The following is a 21,396-nucleotide window of genomic DNA, read 5'->3' as shown; positions in this document are numbered from 1 at the left end:
GCTTGAACAAGGGGGTTGATAGCAATTTCATTTACTGAAATTTGAAAGACTGGGAGACAATGCAGGTCTGTGGGTAAAAATCATGAGTTCTGTTTTGGACATGTTACCTGAAGTTCCTATTAGACATCTAAGAAGAGCTGTTAACTAACCAACTGGATATAGGGATCCTGGTCTGGGATCAGGGTAGAGTAGGGCCTAAAGATAGAAATTTGGAAGCATTTAGCACATTGTATTTAAAGACACGAGACAAAATGACATAGCGAGAGTGTGTAGACAGAGCAGATACCACAAAACAGAGTCTTAGGGCACTCCAATATTTAGAAGTTTAGTGGAAGAAAAAGAAAATGAAGAGGATGATGATGAGGTAAACAAACAAATGACACTGAAAAAGAGCAACAAGTGAGGCAGGAAAAAACCCAGGGCAGTGTAATGTCCTGGAAGCCAAAATAAGAAAGTGTTTCAAGAATGACGTCTGCTGTAGCATGCCATACACTGGGTGGCTTAAACAACAGAAATTTGTTTTTCACGTTTCTGGAGGCTGGAAGTTCAAGACCAGGGTACCATCATGGTTGAGTTTGGTTGAGAGCTCTCTTCTTGGTATACAGCCTTTCCCTGTGTCCTCACAAGGCTGAGCAAGAGAGAGAGTGAGAGCAAAAGAGAGACACAGAGACAGAGACAGAGCATGCACTCTGATTTCTTCACCCCCTTACGAGGGCACCAATCACATCATGGGGTCTCCACCTTCATGACCTATATAACCCTAATTATCTCCCAAAGGCCCCACCTCCACAATTAGGGTTTCCACGTAGGAATCTGGGGGAGGACACAAATATTCAGTCTATAGCGGATTGCTATAATCTAAAAGACAGACAATAACAAGTGTTGGTAAAGATGTGGAAAAATTGGAACCCTCACTCATTGCTGATGGAAATATAAATGGTGCAGTCACTGTAAAAACAATCTGGTGGTTCTTTAAAAGGTTAAACACAGAGCTACCATATGACCCAGAAATCCCACTCCTAGGTAAAAATCCAAGAAAAATGAAAACATGTCCACATAAAAACTTGAACACAAATGTTCAGAGCATTATTCATAAGAACCCCAAAAAGGAAGCAATCTAAATATCTACCAACTGATGAACAGATAAAATGTGGCATATTCTTACAATTAAATATTATTTGGCAATAAAAAGAAATGAAGTCATACTAATACATGGTACAACAAGGATGAACCCTGAAAACATTTTGCTAAGTGAAAGCAGTCAGACACAAAAGACTACATATTATATGATTCCATTTATATGAAATGTCCTGAATAAGCAAATCTATAGAAATATAAAGTAGATTAATGACTGCCTATAGTTGGGACAGGGAAAGAGGGGGAAATGAGGAATGACTGCTAATGGGTACAAGGTTTCTTGTAGAGGGAACAAAAATGTTCTAATGTTAGAGTGGGTTGCACAATACTGTGAATATACTAAAAACATTGTACAGTTGTACAGTTTAAATAAGTGAATATATTGCTATGTAAGTTATACCTCAATAAAGCTGTTTAAAAAGATAAGGGAGAGGTCATCTAAAGCAAATACTGCTGAGATATCAGCTAAGGTTAGAATAGGGACCATTGGATTGGTTAGCATGAAAGTCCTTTGTAACCTTGACAAACACATGTTTAGAGGAGTGATGGAGACAGAAGGCAAATTAGGGTGGACTGAGAGGGAATGAGAAGCGAGGAAGTTTTTTTTGAGAAGCGAGGAAGTTTTGTTGCAAAGGGTTGCAGAGAAATGGGGTAATGTTACAGAGGGATATGAAATAAAGGGAGGATTTATTTTCATAAGATGGGAGATAAAACAGCATGTTTGTTGATGAAAATTAGTCAATATAAAGAGAGAAACTGATAGTGAAAGAGAAAATGTTGTTGAATCAAGTCTTTGAACACAGGATGATGAAAAAGCACAAATGAAGAGGCTGCCACAACTGCCCTTCAGGAGGCAGAAGGCAGAGAGCCGAGGCATGTATCTCTGTAGACAGGAGACAGTGTTCAGGAGATGAGAGGGGAGTGGCCATTTTCTTCATGAGGGCCAGAAGCAAGGTGATCAAATTAGGGGAAGGATGAAAAAGGGTATTGATTATATTGCTGAATAACAAAATTACTTTCCAGACCTTAGCAGCTCATGAGATCATGTGTTCTTCACAGTTTCCTAGATTTGATCTTTGCCTAGAAACCAATTCTTAAATTTAGAATCATGTGCTCATTTACTTTTTGGAGATGCTAGAAATAATTTTAAGACCAATAAGTCCTGGCTCCTTTCTGTTTCACCATCTTTTCTTTAACGTCTCTCTCAACATTTTATCTTAAACAGCAAGAAGAAACCAGGTAACATCTTCAACAGTCTGCCTGCAAATTTCCTCAGCTAAATGACCGAGTTCTTTATGTACATTTGCTACTTTCTACATTAACACAGCTGTGTTGCTGAACTTTCTGCCTCTACATATAAAGGATGACCTTGCCTTCAGCTTCCACTAATATTTTCCTCACTTCCCTTAAGATTTCACCCACAGTCTTCTGAAAGGCCATCACACTTCTTCTCACAAACTATTCAAGCTTCTTCTACTCTTCTCTAACATTCTCCTCAAAGTCCTTCCACCTTCTGCCTACTGTTTAGTTCCTAAACGACTCCCACATTTTTAGGTCTTTGTTGCAGAGGAACTCCACTTCCAAGCACCAAGATCTATATTAGTTCCCTATGACAAATCACTCAAACTTAGCAGCTTAAAACAACAAATATTTATTATCTCATAGTTTCCGTGAGTCAGCAATTTGTGAGGTATTGAGATGAGTGATTTTGGGTCAGGGTCTCACAAGAGGTTATCATCAAGATGTCAGCCAGGGCTGGGGGATTCGCTTCTATGAGAGCTCACTCACATAGCTCTTGGCAGCTGGCCTCAGTTCCTTGCCATGTCGCTCTCTCCACAGAGATGCTCTGACATGGTACTTGGCCTTCTCCTGAAGTGAACATTCAAGAGAGAGGGAGAGGAAGGAAAGTTACGGTGCTTCTTATGACCTAGTTTCAGAAGTCATACAGTCACTTCCTTTATTTTCAGGCTTCACCAAGGTATAACCATACTGCAGTTTTAGTTGTCAGTTAAAGAGTACGATGCGATGATGTGATATATGTACATATACACAGTCACTTCTGCCATATTAATTTGTTTGAAATGAGCCACTAGGTCCAGCCCATACTCAAGAAGAGAATGAAGCTCCACGCCTTGAAAGGAAGATAATCGAATCATTTGTGGACATATCTTAGACCACCATAAGGAGGAAAGGAGAAGGCTTGCAGAGAGAGAAGATGAGAAATACTTGTTTCTGAGTGTGGGAGAATGAATATAAGATTGCCAGAAAATTAAGTAGGATTTCCAGGAAGTGATGAGTACCCATGTAAGATTTCAGATAATGAGTTTAGATATTCAGTCAGCCCCCTGAATTCACTGGCTGGGTTAGGTGCCTTTCACACATTCCTCAAGCAACCTATGCTTACCTATATTATATCTTTCATCAGGAAGATCTGAAGTATTTGTCTGCTTCCCCCACTAAATGATGACTCTTCAAAGTTGGACTGTGAACTACCCTCGTGTGTAGGTATTCAACGAATATTCATAATATAACTTAATCTGTCCAAACTCTTGCCTTTGGGCAAGAATAGAGGAGGAAAAAGTTTTGAAAAGGAAGCCAAAACATAACCTGGAAGAGAAGGGTAAAAATAAGAGGGTAATAGGCACTTGAAGGGTCACAACATAACCTGGAAAGAGAGGAGCAACATTAAATTTGACAAAGAAACTAGTTTATTACTACCCTACTTCCAGTTCCTTAGGTTTGCCACTAGCCCAAATTCAAGCTAGCTCTGCAATCCTCCCAATCTAAGCTTTCATTCCCAATTCTAATCAAAACATGGAATGGAGGCTGAAATTAGTTCTCTATCATTGCCATAACAAATTACCTCAAACCTAATAGTGGTTTAAAATAACACAATTTATTATCTTACAATTCTGTGAGTCAAACATCTCATATCAATTTCACTGGGTTAAAATAAAGGTATTAGCAGGGCTGCATTCCTTTCTGGAAGCTCTAGAGGAGAAACTTGTTTCCTCCTAGAGGCTGTTCACATTCCTTGGCTCATGGCCCCCTTCCTCCATCTTCAAAGCCAGCAACAGTGAGTCTGTTTCCTTTCATACTTTAAATTTCTCCTGCTCCTTCTTTCATTGTCCTAGTTAGCTAGCTATCTTTTCTCTTTCTTTCTCTGCTTCTTTCTTTCTCTCTCTCCCCCTTTCTCTTTCTCCCTCTGGCTCTTTTGACTACAACCAGCAAAGGTGTTCATATGATTAGATTGTATCCACCCATATAATCCAAAAGAGTCTCCCTATCTCAAGGTCCTTAACCTTATCACATCTATAAAGCACTTTTTGCCATGTAATGTAACACATTCATGGGTCTGGGGATTAGGCTGAAGACACCTTTGGAGGGTCGTTATTCTGCCTCCACAAGGCTACAGAGACAGAAGAGAAGATGCTCAGGGAGAAGTAGGCTACACATTCATATAGTTCAAAAAACTAACCTTGATTTAATTAAGAGAAGCACTTAAGGAAAATTTTAACTTTGATTACTTAGTTTACTCGGCACTACATATGAGGTTGAAAATGCCAGATGCTGAAGCAAGACAAGGGAGGCAAAAGAAGAGTAGGTACAGAAGCCAAAAAATATCACAGACAGACAAATTTCTGTGCCTTAAAACTGATTTGGTGGTTTCAATGTTTGGAATCACAAACACACACAACCATTTATTGCTTCTCTTCAATAAATTACATATTTTATATATTATACATAGCATATATATCCAATATATTATATATTCAATAAGTTGTATATACATATTTGTTATATATAGCTGAAATTCCTTATTTTCTCTCCAAATGCAACTTTCCATTCATATGCCACCAGATGGCAGAGAAGAGCAAAGAATAAATTCCTAAATATCAAAAAGACAAAAACCAAAAAAACTCCCCTGAAACCAACCAACCCTTTTCTTTTCTTATACTTGGAGAAGTCCAGCCCTCTGGTTAGGGGGCAAATCCAAACATCTTGGAATAGAAAAGCACCTTATGTTTAAAAGCTTCCAGAGACATTAACTTTGCGATTTTCCTTCAGTGGGTATTTGGATAATCGATTAAAAATGTACATCAAAACACTATACCCAAGATGACCTCAGAATAGTTAGGCAAATGCGTAAGTTCAGAAGGAACTAAGGATCACTGCAGCTTAAAAGAAAAAAACTACCAAAAACCAAAATTAAAAGGTCAGAAAACCAAAACCCACTGCCTTGGCCCTGACCTCCTGACACTTGGCTGTCCCTCAAGCACCTCAAATTCAACTTGTCCCACACTGAACTCACCCTCTCCTTCCACATTGTCTCTTCTCCTGTTCCCTAATTCAGTTAGGAATACTGTCATCCACCTGCTTACCAAAGCCAGAAACCCTCAGGTCATCCTTGCTGCTTTGATAACCCTCACACTGTAAAGAATGAATATTTTATTATCCCTTTTTCTTCATCTACTGGTTTGGAAATTATAAACTGTTTTCATTGTTTAGCAGTTATCCCAGAAATTACTGTATGCATATTTAATTTATCAAAACTAACGTTAATGAATATCTTTATCTTATCCTTAGGTGATATGAGGATCATTTAAAATGCATTATCCCCCTCCTGGATTATATTATTGTTAATGTTGTGTATTTTAATTTTCTAACCCTACTGGGACATTATTACTACTGTTTTATATAATTAGTGTTCGTTAGATTTACCCATATATTTGCCACCTTCTTTGTTCTTCTTTCCTTCTGGTATCTCAGATCTTCCCTCAGGATCACTTTCCTTCTCTCTGAAGCACGTCTTTTAAAATTTCCCATTGTGAGCATCTGCTAGAGATGAACTCTCTTAGCTTTTGTCTGGAAAAATGTCTTTATTTTGCCTTCATTCTTGAAAAATATTTCTGTTTAGTATAAGTTCCAGATTGGCAGATATTTTATGTCAGCTCTTTAAAAATACTATTGCATGGATAAAGAAGATATAATACACATACACACACAAACAAAATGCAATATTAAAAAAAAATGATAAAATCTTACCAGTTGCAATAACATGGATGGGCCTCATCTGGGATTTTGTTCATTCACAGAATATAAAAAGCAGACAGACACAAATACAAAATAAACAAACAAACCAGAACAAACCAAACCAAACCAAAATAAACATATAGATTCAGATAACAGAGTCAAGGTTACCAGGGGACAAGGAGTTGCAGAGCGGCTGAGGGGTGGGGAATGGTGGGGAAGAGAGTAAAATGGGTAAAGGGAATCAACTGTATGGTAACAGACAGAAACTAGATTTTTTGGTGGTGAGCATGCTATAAGGTATACAGAAGTAGAATTATAATGCTGTACACATGAAACATAATGTAATAAACCAGTGTCAACTCAATAAAAAAATTTTAGAAAAATAGATACATAAAATAAAGATGCTGTTTCATTAGCACCTGGTTTCCACTGCTGCAATTAGGAAGTGAATTTACTAATCCAACTGCTGCTGCTTTGAAAATAATCCACGCTTTTCCTCTGGTGCTGCTAATACTATTTGCTTATTATTTACTGCAGTTTCTATAACGTGTCTTAGGTGGATTTCTTTTTATTTACTTGGGATTGTTGATCTTATTTATTAATTTATTATTGAAATATAGTCAGTTTACAATACTGTGTCAATTTCTGGTGTACAGCACAATGCTTGTCATATATGAATATACACATACTTGTTTTCATATTCTTTTTCACCATAAGCTACTACAAGATATCGAATATAATCCCCCATGCTATACAGTATAAACTTGTTTATCTATTTTATATAGACCAGTCAGTATCTGCAAATCTCCAACTCCCAGCTTATCCCTTCCCACCCACCCTCTTCCCCGCTGGTAACCGTTAAGTGTTGAGCTTATTTAATTCATTCTAAAATACTTTCAGTAATCACATCTTCAGATATTGCTTCTGCCCCATTCTTTCTCATCTTTCCTTATGAAACCCCAACTAAATGAATGACAAGTCCTCTTACTCTATCCACCACACATCTTAATTTCTCTTCTGTATTTTCAATCTTTCTGTCTCTCTTCAAGGCATTCTGTATAATATCTTCTGATATATCCTCTAGTTCATTAATTCTCTCTTTGAGCTTTGCTCAATCTTCTGTCAAATCCTTCAACTGAGTCTTTATTGGATGACTTATTCATCATTTCTAGAAGTTCTATTTGGCTCTTTTTCAAATACTTTGTTTTTGTTTTGTTTTGTTTTTTAATAATTTTCAATTCTCTGCAGACAGTTTAGGCTTGTATTCTATCTCTTTTAACATTGTAAGCATAGCTGTATTAGCCATGGGAGGCTGTCATGTGGCAGTAATAAATGACTCCAAAATCACATGGCTTACAACTACCAATATTTGTTTTTTTTTCCGTGGTTACTGTGGGTCAGATGCAGAACTGATCCACATCTTTTCTGCTGTGGAACCAAATCTGATAGATAAGCCATTATCTGAAATATTGATGCTTTTTATGGAAGAAGAGAAACAGAGTATGGCCAAGCACATGCTGACCCTTAAATCTTCTACTAGAAAGCAACATATGTCACTTCTCACTTTTCAAGTACGATCCTCTTGTAAGAAAGTGCACCAAATTTCATGAATAATAAAGAAAAATCTATTACAAGCCACCTTTTTTATCTTTAAATATTCAGTTCTCACCCTCTGTCACATACAAATATAATTACCTCCTTGCCAAGGGAGAAAACAGTAAAGTTCTACAAAGTCACTACCTTGAGCTCAAAGTCCAAGATCCCTGAGTGATACGTGTTCATCTCTACATCAGGTCTAAATGAGATTCATTTTACCCTAGATACCTATGAACACTTCTGTTTGACCCCACCCAAATATATACACAATAGTGGAACAGGGTCAGGATAACTGCAATAAATACTTCCATTTGGAAAGAAGAAAGATGGAAGACACAATCCTAAAATCCCACTGGGCAGATGATTACAAGGGATTCCTACTCTGGGGAAGGGGAATATTTCTTGAATAGGTCCTGATTTCACTCCCCAGCAGTGACTCCCTAATCCATTGTTCAACATGGCCCTGCCCTTTGGCACAACATTCCTTTTCAGTTATTCTTGGTCACTGTAAAGAGGGCACTAAAAAATATTCCCTCCTTGAGAACTTAGCAGCTTTCTCTGTGTGTTTCCTTCCCATAGAATATTGGGGCCAACAGTTGTGTAGTAGAGAATAACCTTTGTTTTGTTGGAGGTTCACAGGGACACCATGACCTAGCCAACAGGGATGGCTGCAAGAACAAAGAATGCCTGCAGCAAGAAGATTACAACAGTCAACCATACCCCCTCCCTTATTTTCCCTCCCCCTCCCTTATTTTTTGTATAAAAGGATCTTATATTCTGACTAGAGCAGGATGGTTCTCCAAGGCATTAGTCTGCCATCCTCTTGGCCTGCCGGCTTTCCAAATAAAGTGGTCTGCGGCTTTCCAAATAAAGTGGTCTTGTGAAGAAAAAGCCCAGCTGGGCTAACAAGATAACTCACAAATCTAAATGTAACAAGTGTCGGATTACTGATCTGAGTTCTGCTGGGCTAACTCATAAATCTGAAGTTTAGTGTCAGTCTTTTGGGCTAAAGAGCTCAGTCACAAATCTAAGTGTGATAAGTGTCGGTTTACTGATATAAGTTCTGCCGGGCTAACTTGTAAATCTAAAGTTTAGTGTCAGTTTACTGGGCTAACAAGCTAACTCGTAAATCCAAGCTCAACAAGTGTCAGTAACGTGATCTGTTCCGAATTGATAAGCTTCAGTGTACTGATTCCTTGCTTTTTGTTGTTTGAGCCTTATTGGCTAGTAGCCCATACTTGTAATTAACCCTAAAACCTCATGTGCACGTCTTGGAGGTGCTCAGAGCTTCGGAGCAGAAGCCCCTCTGAGCCCACCGGCGTAATAAATCTGAGTACTCCAACCCTCCGAGTGGTGCTTGTTTCTTGGCTGGCCTGTCATTTCCGTAACAGTCTGCCCACTTTCCAAATAAAGACACTATTCCTTTCCCCAACACCTCATCTCCTGATTTATTGGCTTGCCCTGTGGTGAGCAGAACTGAGTTTGAACTCGGTAACAGTCATAGCAGACTTATAATCTAGGCTGGTAATATTTTTGACATACAGTTCTTTCTCAAAATATGCGTGACTTACTCATTTATTTTATTTTAATCAGCTCCCTATACTAATAGCCACAACCAAAATTCTTTTTAAGACAATCCTCCCTCATTCAGATACTTTAGCCTATCAAGCTTCTGCTGGGATAGACAAGGTCTAGTCTCTTTTCCTTGATAATTCTGTCAAACTAAAAAGGACTTAATAAATTATCACTTTAATCCACTCATAGGTTTTTAACAATAAGTGTCTGTTCACATCCTTGATGTGATCCTTGCTTTAAAGGCTAAGCATTTTTAACCAGATTTTATCATCCAAAGGCTTTAGTTTATCTTTTACTAGATGGAGATGAGAATCACTTATCTCATCCAAACCTGCAAGTTCTGAATTTCTGTGCTCTCTTAATTTCCTTTAAAATTAAGGAATTAAATTCTTTTTCTACTTGCAAATCAGCTAGTTCTTTTTTGAGCCCATCTCTTTCTTGTCATATCTTATCTATCAAATGCAACCAATAGTAACTAACTCTCACAACATTCTATTTTTCCCAAAGATCTTCCCACAAAGAAATCTATAGGCACAATGACTTCACCATCAGTGTCTACAAATATTGAAGGGAGAAATAAGTTTAATAAAATCCAAATTCTTTTAAAGACTAAAAAAGAGAGTACTTTTCAAATTTATTTTATGAGATTAGCATAATTCTGAAACCAAAATTCACTAAGGACAGTAAGAAAAAGGAGAACTTACAGGTAAGCTCACTTTAGAACAAAATGCAAACTTTCTAAACAAAATATTAGCACATAGAAAACTGCAATGAATAAAGAGGCTAACACATCATGATTAATTTGTGTTTATCTAAACAGTACAAATTCAATTTAGCAACAGACTATTAATCTTATTAAACATAATAACAGAATAGAGGAATAATATGATTATCCTAATAATAACAGAAAATGTATTTGATAAAAGTTAATATCTATTCAAGATTTTTTTAAAATAAATCTTAGTAAACTGAGAAAAGAATTTTCTTAGCCTGAAAGAGACATTTACAAAAAACTTACAATAAACAATAGACTTAATGGCGAAATATTTACAGCTTTGCCTTTAAATGATGCCTGTTGAAACTACTTTTTATTCAACATTGTACTGGAGGGTCTAGCCAGACCAGTAAGGCAAGGATATGTAACTTTAAAATAAGGACGAGAAAGAGAAAAATAAAACTATCATTATTTGCAGATGATGAAGGCAAGAGAGAGAAACCACATGGCACAGGATTGTTAGTTTTTATGGGCTCAGTAATTTCATAGGGTAACGAGTAGAATTATTCCAACTATGTCAACTAAGGGGTGAGGATTTCCAGGAACTGGGCCCCCGCCCACTTTTTGACCTTTTGCAGTCAGCCTAGGAACTGTCATGGCACCTATGGGTGTGCCATGAGGCTCAAGGTCTACTGGAAGTCGAATCTTCCACCGTCTTGGTTCTAACCAGTTTGTCCTGTCCTCAATTGTGCTGTCATTCCTTCAGTGGTTGTGCCCTCCCACTTCCCTCCTCTCAATAGGATCATAAATGTGGAAAAATTAAGACTATCTAAAGATAAATTATTAAGACATTTTAGCAAGATGGCTAACTACAAAATGAATTTGCAGAATCAATTGTATTGCTATACATCAGTAACAATTTTAAAAATGAAAACAATTTTAAATATCAGCTATGCTAGCATAACATATATGAAGTATCTACAAATAAATCTTTAAAGATGCCAATCGCAATATGGAAATTATAAACTTCATTGAGAGAATTTATAGACCTGAAGACACAGATATACCATATTTATGGAATTTGGAAGACACAACCCTGGAGACATTTCACCTCTCAAAATGAAGTACAGAGTCAACACAATTCCAATAGAAGTCACTAGCAGTTTATTTATAGGATTTAAAAAGCTGATGCTACAATTTACAAGGAAACACAAAGGATCATAATTAGCCATGATACTTTTGAAAAGTAAAACAAGGTAGGAGGATTTATTCTAAGACTAATAAAATATAGTAATTAATACAATGTGATATTGACACGAGTGATCAAACAGACAAACAGAACAAAATAACCAGAAATAGACTTATACCTATTTAGACCTTTGATAAATGACAGAGATGACATTGTGAAGTCCTGGGGAAAAGATGTCTTTTCAATAAATGGTTCTGGAACAATCAAATATCTATGAGAACAAAATTAAATTGTACTACTTTACACCACCAAAATATCAATTCCAAGTAGATTATAAACCTAAATGTGAAAGTCAAAACTGAAAAGCTTTTAAAAGACTATATAGGAGAATATCTTCATGACCTTAGGATAGGGAAGAATTTCTTAAATAAGATGCAAAAAACACTGAAGATTGATCAATTTAACTTCATTAATCTTTGTTGAAATTAGGGGTGAGAGAGAAGATAATAAAGTGCATCAGAAAATGATAGCAAAGTAAAAGGTTAGGGGGGTACACCCAAATGGACTGAAATTCCACAAAGTTGAAAAAGAAGTTGTCTGAAATGGCAATAGGGAGGTATAAATAAATACAAAGATGGATAAATCAATAATTCTGATTCTTATTATATGTGGTAGTTAAGTTCTACAAAGTTACGTTGAACACTCAATTAGTGAATACTAAGACACTGTTCTTATGGGGAAATACAGGGTTAGGATCCTGTAAGCCTCTAGTCACATTTTCATTAAGTGATCAACACATAACCTTGTTTTGAGTACTTCCATTTAAAGAAACTTTATTTAATATGCTCATGGCAACAGCAGTATAAGTCATGTCTGAACAAAGTTAGTATCTAACACATGTATTTTCTCTATAAGGCCCATCACAGCATTTTTGCACTGAAAAACACCAGAATGCACTTCAGCACTACACTTGGGGAAACCATTTTAACAGTGAAATCATCATCAAAAAGCAGAAAAATATGAAAAATATAGCATTAAACAGACCACCAAAAGAATATGTTTTCAGTAGGAGAGATGAAATGAGAAGGGAGAACAACTGCCTTATTCAAACTTAACAGTGAACATGCTCCTCATGTGATCCAAACTTTTTACCACTCTGCACATGTCTACAAATGACCCTGAGTATGGACTTAGGGGTTACAAATAAATTGTAGAGAATACGTGAATTCATAAATATGGAATCCTTGACTGAGGATCAACTGAATACATATATATGTATATTCTCCAAGAAGGACCATGTGAAGCTCTGAATGAATTGGGCAAGAGGGTGCAGGAGGGGCACACTGGCTGGAGGGGCTTACATTTTAAGGAATACCCAAGGATAACAGAGATGAAAAGAATATTTGGACTTAACTGATCCCAACATTACAAATGAAACTAGTAAAAAGTTCTTTGGAGGTTTTCATGCTTTGACATATTTGTCTGCCATAGATAGCTTCATAGGACATAGAGTAGGTCTGGATATATGGACATATCCAACATGCTCAAACATCACTGTATCCCAGACTGTTACTTCCTTAGGATAATTCCTAGAGATGAATGTGGGCTAAATCGTTGTTTATAATGTGTTGTTGTTTCCAATGGGGGGGGGGCGGTCAGGGGACCATCAATAGGAAACATGTTAGATTATACTCTACCCATTAAATGGACTATTATTGTTAAAGGAATAGTATCTTTGAAATATGTCCTGATCTATGTTACCAATTCCCATCCCTACCTCTACCTTTCCCCTACAAACCTGATTACCCATCAACAAAGCGAGGTATGAGAAGGTGGGATCCTATGGCTAAGATAGGTATGAAAGTAGCTATTGTCAAAAAAAATAAACAATAAAGGATTACTTTAGCTGCCATTCAACAATCAAGCTACCCACCAGCTCGCAGAGTTCCTCTTATAGAGTGAAGAAGATACTCTGTCCCCAATTAAAACTTCTCCCTAAAACTGGTCTCGGAAAGGACTTAGATTGTGAGGAAGAAGAGAGATGAGATAAAGTTGAAGAGATAGACAGGAACGACATCGTATAAGACTTCATAAGCAATAGTAACGAATTTGGATTTTCTCAAACAATAGCAATTAGATATTGATGAAAGTCTTTATGTAAAGAAGTGATATGACATTTTTTTTCAAAATTTACTCTGATACAGTGTGGAGAAAGGACTAGGAGGAAGTAAAAGAAAATGTAGAGAGACAAGTAACTACATTATTGCCTTAGTTTTGGTGAGAAATGATGATGACCTGCACAAATATAACAGTAATGAAGAGAAAAGGATGCATTTCAGACACATTTTGGAGAAGCTAATCCTCTAAAGGGCTAAATTTGATTACACCAAAATGGTAATATTGATTATTTTCCCCCTTATATTATTTCCCAAGTTTTTAAAAAATAATGTTCTTACATTTAAAATAAAAAACATTTACTCTAAAATAATTAAATAAAATAATAAAATAATAAAAATTTAAAATAAATAAAATACTTCTAGACAGATTCATGCCTAATATTTGCACAGTCCAGGGCAAGAGCATAAATGGAAGCTCATACCATACCTCCAAAAATTTGAAAGTTATATAACAAACAACCTATTAAATAAAATGTTTAATCTACTTAACTTGACAAGATTAAAAAACAGTGTAAAGCTATGATTTTTATATAATTAAAAGTTGACAAAATATCAAGACAGTTGAATGTAAGTATTACTGCACATGTCTGGATATAATGTTGACGACTTGGCAATATATAAATGAATTATAAAATAAAGACATACATAATCCACAAATTACAATATATTCCATAAAATTTATTTTTCTTACCTTAATTTCATCAAAATCACTAGTTATGTTGTTATAAGTAAGCTTTTCTCATCATCTATAGTATTAAAATAAAATGTAATTTATTCAAAATGTATAAAATTTGAAGACACTGTCTTGAAAAAATATATACTGAACATGAAAAAATCAAAAATTAAAATCATTTTCATATTTTCATATCTTTTTTCTAAACTGCTCAAAATGATCTATAAAATTAAAAAGCAATATATAAATTAGCAAATACCAAATTTTAAGTAAAATTATTATAGTAAACTTGAAACTCTTATGTAATCTTTTAAAAAACAAATTAAATCCTATTGCGTATTTTCACAAAAATAGAACTACTCACAATTCTAGCATTCAAGGTTCATCCACTGTCAACGTCAACAACTAGTATCACATATATTATGTCTTGACTTTCATACATAAAATTTAAGAGTAATATAAATTCTTTAATATTGCAAAATATTCCTCAGCTGCCATGGACCACTGTTACAAATATCACCCTAATTTGTGAGTAGAACCACAAATTGGAATACAAAGAGAAATAAGAAAATGGATGTTTAGCAGTACTAGAAAATGATAATTCATTATACAAGACTCTGCATTTATGCTAAATTAATTCATTCGTGTTTTCTCTCACCTAAGAACTTCTGTCACTCAAATCATCCCCATACTCCAAAGCGGAATCCATCACCAACATCAACAGCCCATATCTTTCATGACATTCAGACATAATCACCTTTTGTTTCGAGGGCATGGGGCAACTGATGGAGAGGTGTATCTGGGGCCTGAATGGTCTAAGTCTTTAGAGTAAATATTTGGATTGTAAGTGGTGCTCTGCTAGTGCTGAGTTCTGGTTCCAAAATGACACTTTTTTTTTTTTAACATTTGTGATTTGTGGGTTCTCTATCTTCTCAGGGACACTGTTCCACTGATAGAACTGTCCAGGTTGTTAAGAACTTGCATTAATTTTGTGGGTTCTGTTTAATTGTTTAGGATCTCAAGAGCATACTCAAGTCATTCATGCACTTCCATCAAGCAGACAAAGAGAAAGACTAAATACTAATTACTCATTGGAAGACTCAAAGTTCTTTCCAAGAACTGATGGCCAAAATACCTACCCATAACATGACTTAGTCTAGAAAAACTCTCCTTACAACCTTGACATAATGGAGCTTTTTCTAAACCATCCAGCATCTAATAAAACCAGTGCAAAGAGCAACAACTTTGCATTTTTCTACTTCGAGTCCTGTCAAGCCCCTACCCTAGTCTTGCTTCTAACATTCATAGCCTATACTGTGGTCTTAATTATAGGCTTTTTTAGAAACCTCTCCCTCATCATTATCACCTATAAGAAGCAGAGAGAAGCTCAGAATGTCACCAACATACTGATCGCCAGTCTCTCCCTCTCTGACATCTTAGTGTGTGTCATGTGTATTCCAATACTGTCATTTACACTGTGATGGACCACTGAATGTTTGGGGATATCAATGTGCAGACTCACTTCCTATGTACAGAGCGTCTCCATCTCTTGTGTCATATTCTCACTTGTGTTGATTGCTGTTGAAAGATATCAGCTGACTGTGAACCCCCAGGGCTGGAAACCCAGTGTAGCTTACGCCTACTGCAGTATTACACTAATTTGGCTATTTTCCCTTCTGTTGTCTAGTCCCTTCTTCCTGTCCTACCACCTCACCAATGAGCCCTTCTGAAACCTCTCTCTTCCCACGCACCCCTACACCAACTGGGTGGCCTGTGCAGAGAACTAGCCCTCCAGAATGAACCAGCCCCTCTTTACCACCTCCCTGTTTATGCTCCAGTATTTGTCCCTCTGAGCTTCATCCTCATCTGCTACCTGAAGATTGCTATCTGCCTCCGCAGGAGAAACAGAAAGTAGACAAGAAGAGGGAAAGTGAGAGCCGGCTCAGGGAGAACAAGAGGACCAAAATGATGCTCTTCAGTGTGGTCACCTTTGTGGCTTGCTGGCTGCCCTTGAATGTCTTCAGTGTCATCTCTGACTGGTATCATGAGGTCCTGATGCGCTGTCACCTCAGCCTGGTATTTGTAGTTTGCCACTTGGTTGCTATGTTTTCTGCATGTATAAACCCTCTCTTCTAAGGCTTTCTCAACAAAAATTTTCAGAAGGACCTGGTGTTGTTTATTCACTACTGTTGGTGCTTTACACCTCAGGAAAGATATGAAAATATTGCCATCTCCAGCATGCACACAGATGAATCCAAGGGATCATTAAGATTAGCTCATACATCAACACGTATATAAAAATTGTTTATACTTACTGCTAAAGCCCTTCTTGAATGGGAGATGGCTGGGGACAAGGCAAGATGCAAAAGAATACAGAACCAACAAAAGAGCAACTTTACACTACTCAGTTTTGCTTTAGGCCAGCAAACCTGTCTGATATACTGACCCAACACAAGCACACAAACATGCACACACACCACCCTTTTCTGTTAGAAGAATAACTCTAATAACTAAAACAAACTAGCTGCCATCATTTGTGGCAAAGAACGACAATAAGAAAGCAAGAGAAGCAAGGGGCATTAATGGCAGGGGACCATAATTCCCAGCTATTGTTATTCAGTGGAAATCCACAAAAGCTATTATTAATGACATCCTCACTAAAAACAATGCTATACCTCCTTAGCATTGAAGCAATTCCACTTTCAGATATGGAAACTAACTTTCAACCATGTCAAAACCACTATTCAATTAAATAGCAAAGTCAGAAAGACTCCTATTATAACTTATTAACTAACAAACTGAGTTTGGAATGGAAGTTGAAGGAATGGTTTTAACCTAACATTTAAGCTAAGTGCTGTAATTATACTTAATTCCCATGCCTGGATCAGATCCCCTAGTTCATGAAAACAGTATATTTTCTTCACTAACAGTTCTGATAGTACCACAAATTCTTTAGCACTCCAATAATACTAGAAATAACATCAACTAACTTATTAATGGCCAACGTAAATAGAACTTTCATTACAAATTGACATTTTATCTCTAATTCTTTATGTATATTAAGTAAGGGGTCTGGTGGACTTCATCAGTATCACTATTATAATTAGTTCTAGATCTTTTAAAACCTCTTGTGTATCTTATGAGTTAAATATTTTAAAAATATCCCTCATCACTACAGAGTCACTTACGTAGGAGAATCAGCTAGATTGTCTTAAAAAAGGATACTAAGCTATTGTTTAAATAGCCATTTGTTCAGTGACTTTTACTAAATCATCACTAGCTTTATCTCATTGGATAAATCTCCCATGTACTATTAAATGGGAGCTGCAGCTTATTTGTATGTTAAAAATGTACCTGTATTTTCTTTTCTTTTGAATAAAAGGTAACGTTTCTCTGAATACCTGTGATTTTTCTAATGTGTGTAGTTATTTTTCACATTAGCCTCCTATTTTCCCCTCCTGAAAAATTTTTTCCCTCTCTCCATCTCTCTCTCCCACCTCTCTCTGTCTGTCTCTTCCTCCACTCTCCTGTCCATTATCTCTTCCTTCTCTACAGGATTTCAATTCTGTTATATAATTTGGGGGAAATGAACAGCAAAAGCACTGCAGGATGCCCAAATGAAATAAAATATAACTGTCTCACAGTATTAGCTGCAAATAAAAGCTCTTACCTAAAAACCAACCTCAAATGGTGTCAGTTTAGAATCCTAAAGGTACAGCTGCAGCCTCTGAGCACAGAAAGCAGTCAAATCACCCTAGAACCTTTTCTAGACCTTCTGACAGATTGTGGTTAATCCTATAATTAAGATCCAATGTGATATTTTTATTTATAGGGTAAACATATGTTGATTGTAGATTCAGACCAAGCTAGTGAAAGTAGGAACGGGCTTTCAACAAACTGATACCATCCTCTCCCCTCACCCACACACATAATCCCGGGCTCCTCTAACCCTGACACCCCACCCCAAGCATTCACAAGCAATCTCTAATCTATTACTAAATATTATAGTGTTCTTTCTGGCTCCAGGAGAACTATTTCCTTCTCCTATGAAACTGTTTTGTCTTTTCTTCTAAACTTTTCTTGAGCTTTAATTAAACAAATGTCACTAGTGACATAACTATCAATAACAATCTCTCTTGTGTTTATTTTTACCTCAAAAAAAATAGTGAATTAAATGTAGTTTTTAAAGCATGCCTTTACCTGTAAGGCTTACATTCTGATAGTTGGGAGAGCACAGGTCTAGAAATAACTACTTAAGATAGTATAATGAGAATATAAATCCAGCATTGTGGGTGCCCAGTGGAGGTAAAACTTATTTTTGAGAGGAAACAAAGATTTCAGGAAAGTCCACCTTATTTTCTATTTTTGCAGTATTTGTGGAAGGTGCACACCAACTAGTCTACCAGTGAGCCACTTGGTGAATGAAATAAGGTCTCATTTTCTCATTTACCTCCCTCCCAGTTGCCAGATGGGCCTATATTCTCCCTACTAGGAATCTGTCTGAGATTGGAACTTGATGTTTGTCAGAAAGTGATGGAAACACAGTTCCCTCTAGCCAGTGCTCCAAATATATGTTCTTCTGTTCCCTGACTTCAAATCATTTTGGATTAAGAGTAACATCTCTTATCTTTAAAAGTTTCCAGAAAAGATGACTATTAGTGGGAATCATGCGTCTGCCTATTGAAACAGAGCTGAATAAGAAATCACTAACACATCCTGCAATGAGTCCCCTAAGTTTTCTCTCTGACCATTTCTAAAGATCCCCCAGACAATTTCTAACAGAGAATCAATAACATAAATGATCCACTGAGGGTAGGGGACCCTGAAGGAAGACCAACTTTAAGGCAGATGATCAGGAGTTTGGTAAAGGGCATGTTGATTTTGAGACCCTATAAAACATCTACATGGAAATGTATCTGCAATTGAGCATACAAGTATAGAAATCTGAAAAGTTGTCTGAGCTGAGAAAGATAAGAAGAAAACTATGAATCCTTTATAAAAGTACAGGTCATTTTAATTATGAAGGGACCGTGCAGCAGCATTTTAGTATGGTGATGTAAGTACATATTTTTCCTCATATACTAAGCAGCTTAATGGCAAGGAGTATGGATTATTTGTTTTGTGTACCTCACAGCACTTATCTTGCTCATGGTAGGCATCCAATTGTTATTAATTGAATTGAATTAAATTGACTAAAGGATTTATTTTGTAAGCCAGACTGTTCTGTGAGACAAGGACTGTGAATTATCAGAGTTGGGAGTTAAGCAATTAAAGATTAATGGTACTCAGGAAGGACATGACACACAGCAAGAACCAGAGTGCGGTTTCTTGAAAGTAATCAGCTGTCAGTCTGGCAAATCAGTCAGGTCTGTGCAGGCTTGCCCATAAGTAGGGCACAATTTAAAATGCTAGTGCAAAAGATGCTGAGCGGAGAGGATCATAACTTGAGAACGTGACTACAGACTTTCTTACAGTAGGCAAAAACTTGTAGTCATTTTCACTGTATCACCATTGTGTGTTCACCCAAAACAAACAACTGATACACACCATTATAAAATAAGGTGATTTAATGTAGATATACTGTTTTTCAAAGAATTTCTTCCATAAGAAATTTCATAAACCCATATACTTTAATTTGCAAAACTAGATTCCTGCAAATTCTTTAGTGCCATAAATAATGAAAAACAATTAAATTTTCTCCACTTAGTCCAAATGGCTGATTGATAACTCAATAAGCATTTCATTTCATACAAATTGCACTGCAGTGGTTATTTCAGAATGGAAACAGAAGTGTCAGTCAAGGCATTAGATTTAACAAAAAGTGATAAAACAAGAGCTAATATTGTACAGAACACAATAAACTCCCCCCACTAAGAAAAAAAAATGGGCAGGTCCTTGGAGTGGAAGGAAATGTCCTACTAACTTCCAACTAAGTTGACAAAGTTCTTCAAGCAAACAGCTTTTAGAAATGAAAGGCTAGTATTCCAAGGCAATCAGCCTTCAGGAGAGAGGGCCTCATTATGACTCCATGGGAAGAAAAGCCAGGTTAAGGCAGGACAGAACTTTGTCTTTTTCAGTGAGTCAAATTCTTCTTCTCTCACTAAGGAATCATAAAACCTAGAAGCAAAAGTCATTGCATTACGGATTTGGAGGAAATTTTCCTCATCCTGGAATCCTAGAAGATGTCTTGTGCTTCTTTACAGCAGCAGGACTCCTAGACACTGTCACCACACAGTTGTCTCCTGAAGATTCAAGTGTTATACCTTTATATTTCCAGAAAAGTTTCTCAATTTAAAAACAAAGACAAATATTTTAATGTGTGTGTGTGTGTGTGTGTGTGTATGCACATGTCTCACCTAGAAAAATGTCTAAAAGGAAATATTCCGAAGTGTTAACAGTGTTTATCCCCAGGCGATAGGACTTTGGGGTGACCTATCTTTACTAATTTCTTCCTTGTTCCATCTTACCTTCTAGGCTCCCTTCCCCTCCCTTTCTTTTGGTCTATTTGCTTATCTGCATTTTCTAAAAGTCTACTAGGAACATGCATTATTTGTATAATTTTTCCAAGTGGATGAGAAAAAGTAAAAGCTTTAAAAAACAACAATTCAAAGTGTCTGTCCATGAGGCAGATGTGGTGTAAGAAGTCAGGAGACATGGGTCTAACTTGAAGTTTGGGCAAATTGCTTATCCTTCCTAAGCTTCAGTTTCCTCATCTGTAAAATGCATCACTAACTGAATAAATATTTAACAAGCATCTACTACGTGATTAAATACAATAGTTAGCAAGACTGACATAATGCCCTACTCTTCTGGAATTTACAGTCTATCAAAGATAATGCTTTTTGAAAAAGGTAAATTGTGACAAGCGAAATACAGAGAAATGCAGAGAAAATTCAAATTATGAGGGCACCTGGCAGAAGGAACTAACCTTATCTGGGAGAATGGAGACAGGAAGTAGATAAGGGAATCTTCCTTCAAGAAACAACTTTAAAACTAAGATCCAAAGGATGATAGGATTTAGCCAGAGATGAGGCTGGTTATGCTCTTAACTGCTGTGTATCCAAAGGGCCATCTTGTCTTTCTACTCATTAACTCAATCCTAAAAACATTCTTTTTTTAGTCTTTTTTTTTTTTGGTGGGGGAGATAATTAGGTTTATTTACTAATTTATTTACTTTTAGAGGAGATGCTGGGATTGAACTCAGGACCGTGGGCATGCTAAGCATGTGCTCTATCACTTGAGCTATATCCTCTCCCAGCAAAAAACATTCTTGAAGGTAAATAATATTACTCCAGTCTAC

General features: G+C 36.5%; 1 protein-coding gene and 1 pseudogene across 3 annotated transcripts in view; one reads left to right on the top strand and one right to left on the bottom strand.

Annotated features, from left to right (window-relative positions):
* KLHL3 (kelch like family member 3) overlaps positions 1-21,396 on the bottom strand; it is a 231,815-nt gene that overhangs the window by 150,325 nt on the left and 60,094 nt on the right. The gene's annotated exons all lie outside the window — the stretch shown is intronic.
* LOC102531215 (putative neuropeptide Y receptor type 6) lies at positions 15,284-16,152 on the top strand (annotated as a pseudogene).

This window comes from Vicugna pacos, chromosome 3, assembly GCF_048564905.1.
Source record: "Vicugna pacos chromosome 3, VicPac4, whole genome shotgun sequence".
Taxonomy (NCBI): Eukaryota; Metazoa; Chordata; class Mammalia; order Artiodactyla; family Camelidae; genus Vicugna; species Vicugna pacos.
The sequence above is the reverse complement of the archived record's forward strand: the minus strand, read 5'-3'. Positions and strand labels throughout refer to the sequence as shown.